Source organism: Trachypithecus francoisi, unplaced genomic scaffold (genome assembly GCF_009764315.1).
Source record: "Trachypithecus francoisi isolate TF-2019V2 unplaced genomic scaffold, Tfra_2.0 Lachesis_group8, whole genome shotgun sequence".
In the NCBI taxonomy this organism is placed as follows: Eukaryota; Metazoa; Chordata; class Mammalia; order Primates; family Cercopithecidae; genus Trachypithecus; species Trachypithecus francoisi.
Window position 1 is genome coordinate 29,272,896 of NW_022681473.1, and position 15,792 is coordinate 29,288,687.

The 15,792-nt window shown below is 39.3% G+C and overlaps 1 protein-coding gene across 3 annotated transcripts in view; it reads left to right on the top strand.

The window, feature by feature from the left end:
• PAMR1 (peptidase domain containing associated with muscle regeneration 1) overlaps positions 1–15,792 on the top strand; it is a 97,858-nt gene that overhangs the window by 18,013 nt on the left and 64,053 nt on the right. The window lies entirely within an intron of this gene.

Sequence of the window (15,792 nt, forward strand, 5' to 3'; positions counted from 1 at the left end):
GAGCCAAGGCAAATCTGGGCTTAAGACACCATCTACTGCCCAAAAAGAAGTAGCAACTCAGCAGGAAGGAAAAAAAAAAAGATTTCAATAGGTAAATTACAAAGAATCTCTAAGCAAACATACCCAAGAAAAAATTAGGCATACAGAGTAGACTAAAATAAATAATCCTTCAATGCAAAAACAAAGATGTGCATCTACAAAAAACAACAGCAAACAGGGAACCATGACTTCCCCAAACAGACAAAACAAGGAACAGTGACTGACCCTAATGAGATGGCAATATGTGGGCTCTGACCAAGAATTTAAAATAGCAGTTTTAGAGAATCTCAGTGATTTCTAAGATAACACAGAATATTAACTCAGAAATTTATCAGAAAAATTTCACAAAGAGATTAAATAATAACAAAGAAACCAAACAGAAATCTTGGAACTGAGAAATACATCTGCTGAACTGAAAAATTTATTTGAAGCTTTCAACAGCAGAATGGATCATGCAGAGGAAAGAATCAGTGAGTTTGAAGTCGGGCTATTTGAGGCCGAGCATGGTGGCTCACACCTCTAATCCCAGTGCTTTGGGAGGCCGAGGTGGGCAGATCACCTGAGGTCGGGAGTTCAAGACCAGCGTGACTCACATGGAGAAACCCCATCTCTACTAAAAATACAAAATTAGCCGGGCTTGGTGGTGCATGCCTATAATCCCAGCTACTTGGAAAGGCTGAGGCAGGAGAATCGCTTGAACCTGGGAGGTGGAGGTTGCGGTGAGCCGAGATTGCATCATTGCACTCCAGCCTGGGCAACAAGAGCAAAACTCTGTTAAAAAAAAAAAAAAGTCAGGCTATTTGAAAATAGAGGAGAAAAAAGAAAGAAAAGGAACAAAGATTATTTGTACAATATAGAAAACTACCTCAAAAGAATAAATCTAAGAATTATTGGTATCCAAGAGAGAGTTGTGCCAGAGCAAGGAGTAGAAAGCTTATCCAAAAAAATAATAACAAAAACCTTTCCAAACTTAAAAAAGATATAAATATCCACATGCAGGAAGGTCAGAGAACACCAAACAGGTTTGACCCAAATAAGACTACCCTAAGGCATATGCTAATCAAACTCTTAAAAGTCAAGGACAAAGAGGGGACCCTGAAACCAGTAAGAGAAAAGAAGCAAATAATATATAAAGGGAGCTCCAATTTGTCTGACAACAGACTTCTGAATGGAAACCACTCAGGTCATGGGGGAGGAGGACAACATATTCAAAGTGCTGAAAACAAACAAACCAACCCTGTCACCCAAGAATATGGCATCCAGCAAATCTACCCTTTGAATATGAATGAGAGATAAAGTCTTTCTGAGATAAACAAAAGTTGAGAGAATTACCACCACCAGACCCATCTTACAAGAAATGCTAAGGGGAGTTCTTTAATCTGAAAGAAGAAGAAGAAAAAAAACACACTAACATTCAAAAAAAAAAAAATTGAAGGTATAAAACCCACTGGAAAAATTAAATACACAGATAACCCTAGAATACGCTAATATTAAAATTGTGGTGGGTCATTCACCCATAACTCTAGTATGACACCTAAAATACAAATCTGTCAAAAACAATAATAGTACAGCAACTTGTTAAGAAATAGGCACTGTAAAAATATGTAAACTGAGACAACAAAAAGTCAAAATTTGGGAGGGATGGAATTAAATTGTAGAATTTTTTCAAGTCTGTTTTATTCCCTTGTTCCTGTTCTTTTTTAGTGATATAAGTTGTCATCTATTTAAATAATTTGTTATATCTATAAGATATTTTTGTAAACCTCATGGTAACTCAATGAAAAAAAGACTATAATAGATACACTAAAAATAAAAAGCAATGAATTCAAACATACCACCCAAGAATAACCCTTAACCACAAAGGAAGACAGTAAAAAAGGACAAAGGAAGAGATGAGCTACATGACAAACAGAGAACAAACTGCAAAATGGCAATAGTAAGTCCTTACTTATCAATAACAACTCTAAATTTACATGAGCTCAATTCCCCAAAATTAAAAGACATAGAATGACTGAAAGGATAAGAAACAAAGCTCAATTATATGCTGCCTACAAGAAACCCTCCTCACTTATACAGATACAGAATGAATGTGAAGGGATGGAAAAAGAAATTCTATGCAAGTAGAAACCAAAAAAGAGCAAGAGTAGTTACACTTCTATCAGACAGAAGTAGCATACTTCTTCTATCAGATAGAAATAGCATGCCTGTTAAATACTGTGAAAACAGACAAAGAAGGTCACTATATAATATGAAGAAGTCAATTCAGCAAGAGGATATAATAATTATAAATATCTATGCACCCAACAACGTATGCACCCAACAATAGAGCACCCAAGTGTATAAAGAAAACAGTATATCTAAAGGGAGAGATAGACTGCAATACGATAACAGTAGGGTACTTCAACACCCCACTCCCTGTAGTGGGCAGATCATTCAATCAAAAAACAAAGAAACATTGGAGTTAAACTACACAGTAGACTAAATGAACCCAACTGACGTTTACCCAGCAGATTTTACCCAGTTGCTACAGAATGCACATTGTTTTCATCAGAACATGAAACAGTCTCCAGAATAGACCATATCTTAGGCATTAAAGCAACTCTCAACAAATTCAAAACAGTCAAAATTATATCAGTTATCTTTTCTGACTATAGTGGAATAAAACTAGACATAAATAACAAGAGGAACCTTGGAAAATACATAAATACATGGAAATTAAACAGTGTGCCCATGAATGACCAATAGGTCAATAAAGAAATTAAGAAAGAAATATAAAAATTTCTTCAGCCAGAATAGGAACAGCTCCAACCTCCAGCTCCCAGCATGAGCGACACAGAAGACGGTTGATTTCTGCATTTCCAACTGAGGTACCGGGTTCATCTCACTGGGGCGTGTCGGACAGTCAGTGCAGGACAGTGGGTGCAGCCCAAGGAGCAAGAGCCAAAGCAGGGTGAGGCATCACCTCACCCAGGAAGCACAAGGGGGAAGGGAATTCCTTTTCCTAGCCAAGGGAAACCATGACATGCAACACCTGGAAAATCAGGTCACTCCCACCCTAATACTGCACTTTTCCAAGGGTCTTAGCAAATGGCACACTAGGAGATTATATCCCACACCTGGCTCAGAGGGTCCCACACCCACGGAGCCTCCCTCATTGCTAGCACAGCAGTCTGAGATATAACTGCAAGGTGGCAGTGAGGCTGGGGGAGTGGCGCCCACGGTTGCTGAGGCTTCAGTAGGTAAACAAAGCTTCTGGGAAGCTCGAACTGGGTGGAGCCCACTGTAGCTCAAGGAGGCCTGCCTGCCTCTGTAGACTCCAATTCTGGGGACAGGGCATAGCTAAACAAAAAGCAGCAGAAACCTCTGCAGATGTAAATGTCCCTATCTGACAGCTTTGAATAGAGTGGTGATTTTCCCAGCACAGAGGTTGAGATCTGAGAATGGACAGACTGCCTGCTCAAGTGGGTCCCTGACCCCTGAGTAGCCTAACTGGGAGTAGCCTAACTGGAGTGGACCTCAAGCAAACTCCAACAGACCTGCAGCTGAGGGTCCTGACTGTTAGAAGGAAAACTAACAAACAGAAAGGACATCCACACCAAAACCCTATCTGTACATCACCATCATCAAAGACCAAAGGTAGATAAAACCACAAAGATGGGGAAAAAGCAGTGCAGAAAAGCTCAAAATTCAAAAAATCAGAGCGCCTCTCCCCCCCTCCAAAGGAATGCAGCTCCTCGCCAGCAACGGAACAAAGCTGGACGGAGAATGACTTTGACGAGTTGAGAGAAGAAGGCTTCAGTCCATCAAACTTCTCAGAGCTTAAGGAGGAACTATGAACCCAGCGCGAAGAAACTAAAAAACCTTGAAAAGAGATTTGACAAATGGATAACTAGAATAACCAATGCAGAGAAGTCCATAAACGACCTGATAGAGATGAAAACCATGACACGAGAACTATGTGACAAATGCACAAGCTTCAGTAACCGATGACCAACTGGAAGAAAGATTATCAGAGATTGAAGATCAAATGAATGAAATGAAGTGAGAAGAGAAGTTTAGAGAAAAAAGAGTAAAAAGAAATGAACGAAGCCTCCAAGAAATATGGGATTATGTGAAAAGACCAAATCTACGTCTGATTGGTGTACCTGAAAGTGACGGGGAGAGTGGAACCAAGTTGGAAAACACTCTGCAGGATATTATCCAGGAGAACTTCCCCAACCTAGCAAGACCGGCCAACATTCAAATTCAGGAAATACAGAGAACACCACAAAGATACTCCTTGAGAAGAGCAACTCCAAGACACATAATTGTCAGATTCACCAAAGTTGAAATGAAGGAAAAAAATGTTAAGGGCAGCCAGAGAGAAAGGTCGGGTTGCCTACAAAGGGAAGCCCATCAGACTAACAGCAGAACTCAAACAAATTTACAGAAAGAAACAAACAACCCCATCAAAAAGTGGGCAAAGGATATGAACAGACACTTCTCAAAAGAAGACGTTTATGCAGCCAACAGACACATGAAAAAAATGCTCATCATCACTAGTCATCAGAGAAATGCAAATCAAAAGCACAATGAGATACCATCTCACACCAGTTAGAATGGCAATCATGAAAAAGTCAGGAAACAACAGGTGCTGGAGAGGATGTGGAGAAATAGGAACACTTTTACACTGTTGGTGGGACTGTAAACTAGTTCAACCATTGTGGAAGACAGTGTGGTGATTCCTCAAGGATCTAGACCTAGAAATACCATTTGAGCCATCCCATTACTGGGTATATACCCAAAGGATTATAAATCATGCTGCTATAAAGACACATGCACACGTATGTTTATTGTGGCACTATTCACAATAGTAAAGACTTGGAACCAACCCAAATGTCCATCAATGACAGACTGTATGAAGAAAATGTGGCACATATACACCATGGAATACTATGCAGCCATAAAAAAGGATGAGTTCCTGTCCTTTGTAGGGAAATGGATGCAGCTGGAAACCATCATTCTCAGCAAACTATTGCAAGAACAGAAAACCAAACACTGCATGTTCTCACTCATAGGTGGGAATTGAACAATGAGATCACTTGGACACAGGAAGGGGAACATCACACATTGGGGCCTGTTGTGGGGTGCAGAGAGGGGGGAGGGATAGCATTAGGAGATATACTTAATGTAAATGACAAGTTAATGGGTGCAGCACGCCAACATGGCACATGTATACATAGGTAACAAACCTGCACATTGTGCACGTGTACCCTAGAACATAAAGTATAATAAATTTCTTCAAACAAATGATAATGGAAATACAATGTACCAAAATCTATGGGGTACAGCAAAAGTAGTATTAAGAAGGAAGTTTGGAGCAATAAACACCTACACCAAAAAAGTGGAAGGACTTCAAAAAACCTAACAATGCACCTCAGGGAACTAGAACAACAAAAATATCCGAAATTAAGTAGAAGGAAAGAAATATAAAGATTATAGTGGAAATAAATTAAATTGAGACCAAAAAATTAAGAATATTCAATGAAACAAAAAGTTGGTTTTTTGAAAAGATAGAATCAACAGACCTTTAGCTAAAATTAAAAAAAGAGGAATCCCAATTAAATAAAATTAGAAATGAGAAAAGACATAACCAAGACCACAGAAACACAGAGAATTTTTAGAGACTATTATGAACAACTATAATCCAACAAATTGGAAAACCTAGAATAAATGGATAAATTCCAGGACACTTGTGACCTACCAAGATTGAACCAGGAATAAATAGAAAACCCCAACAAACCAGTAATGAGTAACAAGGTTGAAGCTGTAATAAAAAGTCTCCCATCAAAGAAAAGTCTAGGACTTGATGGCTTCACTGCTGAATTCTACCAAACATTTAAAGAAGAATTAATACCAATTTTACTTAAACTCTACCAAAAAAATTGAAGAAGGAATATTTCCAAATTCATTCTATGAGGCTAGCATTGCCCTATTATCAAAACCAGATGAGGATAGAACAGCAAAAAAGATAACTAGAAGCAAATATCACTAATGAGCACAGATGCAAATATCTTCAACAAAATGCTAGCAAACTAAATTCAACAACACATTAAAAGGATCATTCACCATGATTCACCCCAAGGATGCAAGGATGATTCAAATAATATGCAAATAAACAGACATGATACATGCATAAAAATACCAAGAACAAAAACCATATGATCATTTCAATAGATGCTGAAAAAGCATTTGATAAAATTCAACATCCCTTCATGATGAAAACCCTGAAAAAATTAGACGTAGAAAGAACATGCTCCAAAATAATAAAGGCCATATGTGACAAACCAACAGCCAATATCATATTTAATGGGGAAAGATTGGAAAGGTTTCCCTCTAAGATTGGGAATAAGGCAAGGATGCCCACTTCCACCACTTTTATTATTCATTATAATACTGGGAGTCTTGGCCAGAGCAATTAGACAAGAGAAAGAAATCAAGGACATCCAATTTGGAAAGGAAGAAGTCAAATTAGCCTTACTTGCAGACCAAATAATCTTATATTTTTAAAAAATCAAAAGACTGTACCAAAAAACTATTAGAACTGATAAATGAATTCAGTAAAGTCATAAAATACAAATCAACCTATAAGAATCAGTAGCATTTATATACACTAACATAATCTGAGAAAGAAATCAAGAAAGCAACTCACTTACGATAGCTACAAAGAATATAAAATACCTAGAAGTCAATTTAACCAGAGCAGTGAAAGAGCTATACGAGAAAAACTATAAAACACTGATGAAAGAAATTAAAGAGGTCACAAGAAAATGGAAAGATATTGCATGCTTATGGATTGGGAGAATTAATACCATTAAAATGACAATACTACTCAAAGCAATTTATAGATTCAGTGCAACCCTTAATCAAAATACCAATTACATTCTTCACAGAAATAGAAAAAGCATTCCTAGAGTTGATATGGAATCACAAATGATTCTGAATAGTTAAAGCAATCCTGAGCAAGAAAAAAAAAAAAAAAAAAAGCTGGAGACATCACACTACATGACTTCAAAGTACACTACAAAGCTGTAGTGACCAAACCAGCGTGGTACTTACATAATAATAGACACATAGATCGGTGAAACATAATAGAGAACCCGGATACAAATCCACATTTCTTATAGCCACCTCATTTTTGACAAAGGTACCAAGAACATACAATGGGGGAAAGAACAGTCTCTTCAATAAATAGTGCCAGGAAAACAGGATATCTATATGCAGAAGAAAGAAACTTGACCCTTATTTCTTACATACAAAATCAAATCAGAATGAATTAAAGACTAAATCCAATATGAAACTATGAAGCTACTAAAATAAAGCATTGGGGAAATGCTCCAGGACTTTGATCTGGGCAAAGATTTTTCGGGTAAAACCTCAAAAGCATAGCAATGAAAGCAAAAATGGACAAATGGGATTATTAATACACTGAGCCAAAAGGCTTACACACAGCAAAGGAAACAATCAACAAAGTGAAGAGACAACCACAGAATGAGAGAAAATATTTGCAAGCTATCCATCTGACAAGAGATTAATAAGCAGAAGATACAATGTGCTAAAACAACTCAATAGCAAAAAAAAAAAAAAAAAAAAAAAAAAAAAATCTGATTTAAAAATGGGCAAAACCATCAATGACAGACTGGACAAAGAAAATGTGGTACATATACACCATGGAATACTATGCAGCCATAACAAGGAATGAGATCATGTCCTTTGCAGGGACATGGATGAAGCTGGAAGCCATTATCCTCCTCAAACTAAGACAGGGACAGAAAACCAAACACCACATGTTCTCACTTATAATTGGGAGCTGAAAAATGAGAACACATGGACACTGGGAGGGGAATAACCCACACTGGGGCCTGTCAGAGGAAGGTGGGTTGGGGGAGAGCATTAGGAAAAAGAGCTAATGCATGCCAGGCTTAATACCTGGATGATGGGTTGGTAGCTGCAGCAAACCATCATGGCACATGTTTACCTATATAACAAACCTGCACATCTTGCTCATGTACCCCAGAACTTAAAAATTAATTAATTAATTAAATTTTAAAATGGGCAAAAGATCCAAATAGACTTTTCTCAAAAGTAGACATACAAATGGTCAACAGGTATATGAAAAACTGCAGATAAATGCAAATCAAAACCACAGTGAGATATCATCTCAACCCAGTTAAAATGGCTTTTATCAGAAAGACAGGCAATAACATGCTGGTGAAGATACAGAGAAAGAGGGACCCTGGTACAGTGTTGGTGGGAATGTATATTAGTGCAGCCATTATGGAAAACTGTATGGAGGTTTCTCAGCAAACTAAAAATAGAACTACCATGTGATCCAGCAGTTCCACTACTGGGAATATATCTAAAAGAAAGGAAATCAATATATCAAAGAGACATCTCTACTCTTATGTTTATTGCAGCACTATTCATTATAGACAAGATATGGAACCAACCTAAGTACCCATGGGTGGATGATTGCTGAACGAAAATGTGGTACCTATATAGAAGGGAGTATTATTTATTTATGCAAAAGAATGAAATCCTGTTATTTGCAGCTACATGGATAGAGCTGGAGGTTATCATGTTAGGTGAAATAAACATGCATAGAACCACACATATTGCATGTTCTTACTCATATGTGGAAGCAGTGATCCTGACCCTGTGTAGGCCTAGGCTAATATGTATGTTTGTGTCTTAGTTTTCAACAAATAAGTTTAAAAAGTAAAAAAAAAAAAAAAAAAAAAAAATTAATAGGAAAATAAAAATATAAGGAAAGAAAATATTTTTGTATAACTGTACTTGTGTTTATGTTTTGAGCTGTTGTAAAAGACTCAAAAAGTGAACACTAAAAAGTTTATTGGCTGGGTGCAGTGGCTCACACCTGTAATCTCAACACTTTGGGAGGCCAAAGCAGGTGAATTGCTTGAGCCCAGCAGTTCAAAACCAGCCTGGGCCACATGATGAAACCCTGTCTCTACAAAAATAATATAAAAATTAGCCGGGCCTGGTGGCGCATGCCTGCAGTTCCAGCTACTTGGGAGGCTGAAGTGAGGGGATCGCTTGAGTTTGGGAAACAGAGGTTGCAGTGAGCTGAGATTGTGCCACTGCACTCCAGCCTGGGTGACAGAGTGAGACCCTGTCTCAAAAAAAAAAAAGTTTATAAAATTAAAAAGTTACAGAAAACTAAGGTTAATTTATTACTGAAGCAAATATTTTTGATAAATTGAGTGTAGGCTAAGTGTATGGTGTTTATAAAGTCTACAGTAGTGTATAGTGAAGGCCTATGACATTCACTCACCACTCACTCACTGACTCACCCAGAGCAATTTCCAGTCCTGCAAGCTCTGTTCATGGTAAGTGCCCTATATAGCTGTTCCATTTTTTAAAATCTTTTATACCATATTTTTTCTGTTTAGATATGTTTAGATACACCAGTACTTACCATTGTGTTACAATTGCCTATAGTATTCAGTACAGTAACATGCTATACAGGTTTGTAGCCTGCGTGTAGGTGTGTAGTAGGCTATACCACTTAGATTTGTGTTAAATACACTCTGATGTTCACACAACGATGAAATTGCTTAATGACACATTTCACAGAACATATCCCTGTCATTAAGTGATGCATAGCTGTAGATGGATTTCTTTCTGTAATTTTATTTAAACCTCGCTAACCTATGAGGTCCGTAGATTTGGTGCTAATGCACCTTCATGACCACTCATTCATTCTTCTAGCATTCTAAGTTTTCCTTATCATGGTTTATGATTATGTATTTGTGGGGTTATTTGACCAATGTCTTCTCTATTGAACTGTGAGTACCATCAGGCTAGTGATGGTGTCCATTTTTTTTCTATTGCATTCCAGCGCCCCATCTCTTGCCTAGGACGTAGTCAACACTCAATAAATACTTGTAGAATGAAAGAATGTGTTCATCATTCACCCTTGCTCTAGGCATTGTGCTCAGTGGGGAAAATGAGGAACAGAGTGGTTCAAAGACTTGCTGTGGGCTAACCTTTCTTTCAAGAAGTCCCAGTATGTTAGTCCCCTGCTGATACCGTAACAAATTACCACAACTTTAGGGCCTTAAAACAGCACACATGTATTACCTTCCAGTCGTGAAGGTCAGAAGTCGAAAATGAATCTTACAAGGCTAAAATCAAAGGGTTGGCAGGGCTGCTTTCCTTCCAGATGCTCTGCAGGAGAATCTGTTTCTTTGCCTTTTCAGACTTCTAGAGGCTGCCTGCCTCTTTAGATTGTGGTGCCACAGTCCATCTTCAAAGTACATCACTCTAACCTCCATTTCTGTCAGCAGACTTCCTTTCTGACTCTGACCCTCCTGTCTCCCTCTTACAGGGGTCCTTGTGACTACATTGGTTCCACCTGGATATTACAGCGTATTCCTCCCATCTCAAAATCCTTACATTAGTCACATCTGTAAAATCCCTTCTGCCAGGATTCCCTGGGGTCATTCCCTTAGCCTGAGATGGATCTTACCTATAAAGTAAATAATCATGACGTAAAGGGGCAGAGGTGGGCTTGCTCATTGGAGTAGAGAGAAATGGATCTTATCTATGAAATGAAGAGTAATGGAGTAAAGGGGCAGAGGTGGGCTTGCTCATTGGAGTAGAGAGAAATGGATCTTATCTATGAAATGAAGAGTAATGGAGTAAAGAGGGCTGAGGTGGGCTGGCTCATTGGGGCAAAGAGAAATGCCAGTGAAGGTATTTTAGGGAATTAATTCCTGGGTAAAAGGGAGGCCCCTCGTATGTGACAGGCCGGAGGTGACAAGTCTGCTGCTTAGGGGGAAACAGGGAGTGGAACAAACCTTACATGGCCTTCCGTGTTGATGTACAGAATCTTATAAAAGTTGGAAATTATTGATCCTGCTGGTGTACCCCTCGAGTTATTAGTATTTACAAAATTCTTAGAAAACCTAGAAGAATGTCGTGCTTGCCGCAGGGTGAAGAGAGGGAGGGGGTGTGAGGCATGAGCCACACCCCATGGGCATAGTCGCTGTTCAGAGGGTGGAACAAACATACACCTGTACAGGGTGGGGGCTGAGTCCAGAAATATGGACCCGAGGCAGGCCACCTGAACCTTCATGTCTAGATACCTCACTGTGGGAGGAAAGGCACCCAGCTCTGGTATCAACAAATAAGAGGCAAAGCCAGCTCTCCTGGCTCATGGCTCCAAGCTGAACCCACTGGATGGAAATATTTGACTGCTGAAGAAAGGTTAGCTCTTGAGTTCAGGCTGAATTCATTCAACAGATATTTGTTCAGCACCTCTGTGTGCCAGCCAGCCCTGTCCCGGCAGTGGTGAACAAGTTTGATGTGGCTCCTGTTAGCTTATGGGCATGTAAGGGAGGCAGACACTCGGCAGGTAAATGAGAACAGAAAACGATTCTACACTGTGGTAAGGACCAGGATACTGAGGATACTGAGACAGAAATAACCACGGATGGGATGGAAGGAGTGTGCATTTCAGAGGGGAATGCCAGGGAGGACCTCTCTGAACACACGTCATTAACGTGAAGGCCTGAGACAGAGGCCTGGGGAGAGGCAAATGTGGGGTCCCAAGGTGGGCCAGAGCTTGGTGATTTTGAGAAATGGAGAGAAGGTGGGAAACAGTAGCCAGAAAGAGCTTGACAGAGCTGGGAGACCATAGACCTCAAAGGCCTTGTGGGCCGTGGCAGAGGATTTGAGGGTTATTTCAAAAAGCAGTGGGAAGCAAGGTGACCATTTTAAGCAAGAAATTGACCTGACATGCATAAAAAACAATATCCTTGAGAAATATGGGCATTCTCTATTGTTTTTCTTTTTTCTTTTTAAGCTATTAGTTTCTGAATGCTTAGTACATACTGGGTGCTGTGCTAAGCTGTTTCTTTGCGTTATTTTGTCTAGTATTTTCAACAGGCCTAAATTGGAGAAAATGTACTCATTTTACTGGATACTAAACTGAGGCTGAGAGAGTAACGTAACTTTACCAAGGCAAGCAGCAGAGGGAGATTCCAAACCCAGGTCTGTTGACTCCCATGTTTGAGCCTGTAATCGATTTGTTTTTTCTCAGTCTCCCTCCCCTACTTTTCACAATTAAAACATTGTGGTAATACATATAGATAACATAAAATGTGCCCTTTTTGGGCTGGGCGCGGTGGCTCAAGCCTGTAATCCCAGCACTTTGGGAGGCCGAGACGGGCAGATCACGAGGTCAGGAGATCGAGACCATCCTGGCTAACACGGTGAAACCCCGTCTCTACTAAAAATACAAAAAACTAGCCGGGCAAGGTGGCGGGCGCCTGTAGTCCCAGCTACTTGGGAGGCTGAGGCAGGAGAATGGTGTAAAACCCAGGAGTCGGAGCTTGCAGTGAGCTGAGATCAGGCCACTGCACTCCAGCCTGGGCGAAACAGCAAGACTGTTTCTCAAAAAAAAAAAAAAAAAAAAAAAGTGCCCTTTTTTGGTATGACAAATACCAAAATTTGAATAATTTCAATAACGGGCTATACCACATGGATTTAACACACTACAGCATATTATTAATAATACACATTCCAGTAGGAAAACTTGGCACAGGTAGGAGCTTGTGATCTAAAAAAGAACTCGTGCAGGATTCATAATCTTTGCTTCTCTCAAGCAAGCTTAGTTTTTGTCCTGTGCATATGGCCTGTGTTTATTTTCATCCCGTGGCCTTTGGGTGTGCTATTCTTTCTAACTGGATGACTTCCCTTCATTCTCTCAGCCTTTGAAAATATGATTTTTTTTCTATGTTAAAAAGAAGCTATATATATATTTAAAAGAAAGCTGTATTGAGTGAGAATTTTTAGATATTTTACTTGCAATGAGAAAGAAGAAAAGAAGTTGAATGTTATAATGTAGTATAGTAATAAACATCAGTAGAATGACACGTTATAGTTGATCAATCACCATTTATTGAAAATTCAGAGTGGTCAACATGGTCTTAGGGTTTATGGACACACAAAAACATTTTACCTATAGGAAGATATAAATGTACAATGAGGGGAGAGAGAGCTAAGGGGTAAAGCAGAGTGCAGATAATCAGAGGAGGAACGGAAGGATAGAGAAGGCTAAGAAAATGTGCCATTTTAGCCATTTTAAGTGTGTAATTCTGTGGCATTAATTAGATTCCTGTGACTGTGCAACCGTCACCTCTATCTAGTTCACCACCCCAAACAGAAACTCTGTAACCATGAAGCAACAGCTCTCCATTCAGCTTTTCCCCAGCTCCTGGTAACCTTTAGTCTACTTTCTGTCTCTACGAATTTGCCTATTGTAGATATCGCATTGAAGTAGAATCAGACAATATTTGTCCTTTTGTGTTTGGCTTCTTTTGCTTGGCATGATTTCAACATTCATCTACATTGTAGCACATAGCAGCTCTTCATTCCTTTTCACAGCTGAGTAATAGTCCATTGTATGCACATACCTCATTTTTTATTTTTTATATTATTTATTATTATTACTATTATTATTATTTTGAGACAAAAGTCTTGGTCTGTCCTCCAGGCTGGTGTCCAATGACACAGTCTTGGCTCACTGCAACCTCCGCCCCCTGGGTTCAAGCGATTCTCATGCCTCAGCCTCCTAAGTAGCTGGGATTACAGGTGTGCACCACCACTCCCGGCTAATTTTTTGTATTTTTAGTTGAGTTGAGGTTTCACCATGTTGGCTAGGCTGGTCTCGAACTCCTGGCCTCAAGTGATCTGCCTGCCTCGCCTCCCAAAGTGTTGGGATTACAGGTGTGAGCCACTGCGTTCGGCCCATATGCTTCATTTCGTGTATCCATTCATCTCTTGGTGGAAAATTGGGTTGTTTCCACTTTTTGGCCATTGTGAATGAACATTGGCATACAAGTATCTCTGAGTCTCTGTTTTCAATTTTTTAGATCTATACCTAGGAGTGTAATTGCTGGGCACTTCTGTTTAGCTTTTAGAGGAACTGCCAAACTGTTGTCCACAGGGGCTGCACCATTTCTCGTTTCTATCAGCCGTGTACAAGGGTTCCAATTTCTCTGCCTCTTTGCCAACACTTGTTTTCCATTTTTTCCCTTGGTTTGGATCATAGCCACCCCAGTAAGTGGTAGCTCATTGTGATTTTGATTTGCATTTCCCAAATGACTTGTGATGTTAAACATCTTTGCATGTGCTTGTTGGCCGTTTATATAGCTTCTTTGGAGAAATGTCTATTCAAGTCATTTGCTCATTTAAAAAACGATGTTGTTTGTCTTTTTTATGGTTGAGTTGTACGAGTTTTAGAAATATGTCCTGGAAATCAAGCCTTTATCAGAAATAGTTTCTGATCTTTTCTCCCATTTTATGGGTGGTCTTTTCACTTATTTGATAATGTCCTTTGCTGCACAAACATTTTGAATTTCGATAAAGTCGAATTCATTTTTATTTTGTTGCTCCTGCTTTTGGTGTCCTATCTAAGAATCCATAGCCAAATCCAAGATCATGGATGGAGATTTACTCCTGTGTTTCCTTCTGCTGTTTCTTGCTTTTAACCATTAAATTCTTATCCAGATTTTAGAAGTCATTCACTTTGTCAGCAAATCATCAGAGACATGGGAAGCACAGCTAAGTGAGTCGTGGCGGTCCCCCTGAAGGGGCTCAGACAGTAGTGGTGGAAACAAATCTCAGTGGTGATTGTGCTGTGATGATGTAGCCATTCATTCCCAAACACCAATGTAAGGATCTTTTCTGGTCCACTAATGTTTGTGGAAAAATGATTTAAAAAGTCAACTTTTCATAAAACTAAATGTATTCCATTTAAATAACTGTCCCACATTGTGCAAGTGGCTGCCTTCTATGATACTGGCATGTTCTTATGACCTGAGGCTAAGAGTAGATGATGACACTTTCTTTAAATGGCTCAACTTGGAAAATTGAGAGTGACCAACCCTGTGTCACACTTCCTAATTTAGGGAGGAAACTATGAAATTCAAGGGTTTAGAAGCCACTGCATATGCTAGAGTTCATTTATGCGGGCCTGCGAAGCATGCTGGTGATCCCTGCCTGGAGTTTCTTGGGAAGGGTTTGTGGGGATCTTGTCTAGATTCACTTCCTCAAATATCTGATTCATTTCAGCTGTAATTGTCATCTTTGTGCAAAATTTTTAGAAATGGAGAGTAGGGAAAATGAAGAGGAAATCAAAACTAGAAGGTCTGTTTCTTAGCCTGACTTTTTTCGGGCAGCCTCTGACTGATTCCTCTTATAGGCTTTGCCAGATGGTTTTTGTTTTTATTGAAGGTATATATAATAAAAGAAAACGAGAAGGAAAAAATCCTGCACACAAAGGGATTTTTTTTTCTTATGGGAAAGAACACTCAGTTGCACTTGGCGCCTGAATGAAGTTGGGCTAATGAGTTCACCATTGTAAAACAGTGAAATTCTCCCAAACATACTAATTAAGGTACTTTTTGTCTTTTCTGTTGGTTTTTGCTTTGGAGGTACTATGAAAATAGTACACTGAAAAGTTGAGGGGCCAAGTTTGGAAGAAATGACATAGTCTCTACTTGGCAATCGGCCTTGCACTTGAATGACCTGGTGTGGAGACTGGTCTCCAAATTTTCTGATGGCCCACATTCCTGGGCTGCAGTGTGTAGTCATGCAGTTTAATGGCTGCCTATGGATCTGTGCAGTGCACAACCTATGTAGTCATAAACAGCGGCCTGATGTATTCTAACAAAAATATAAATG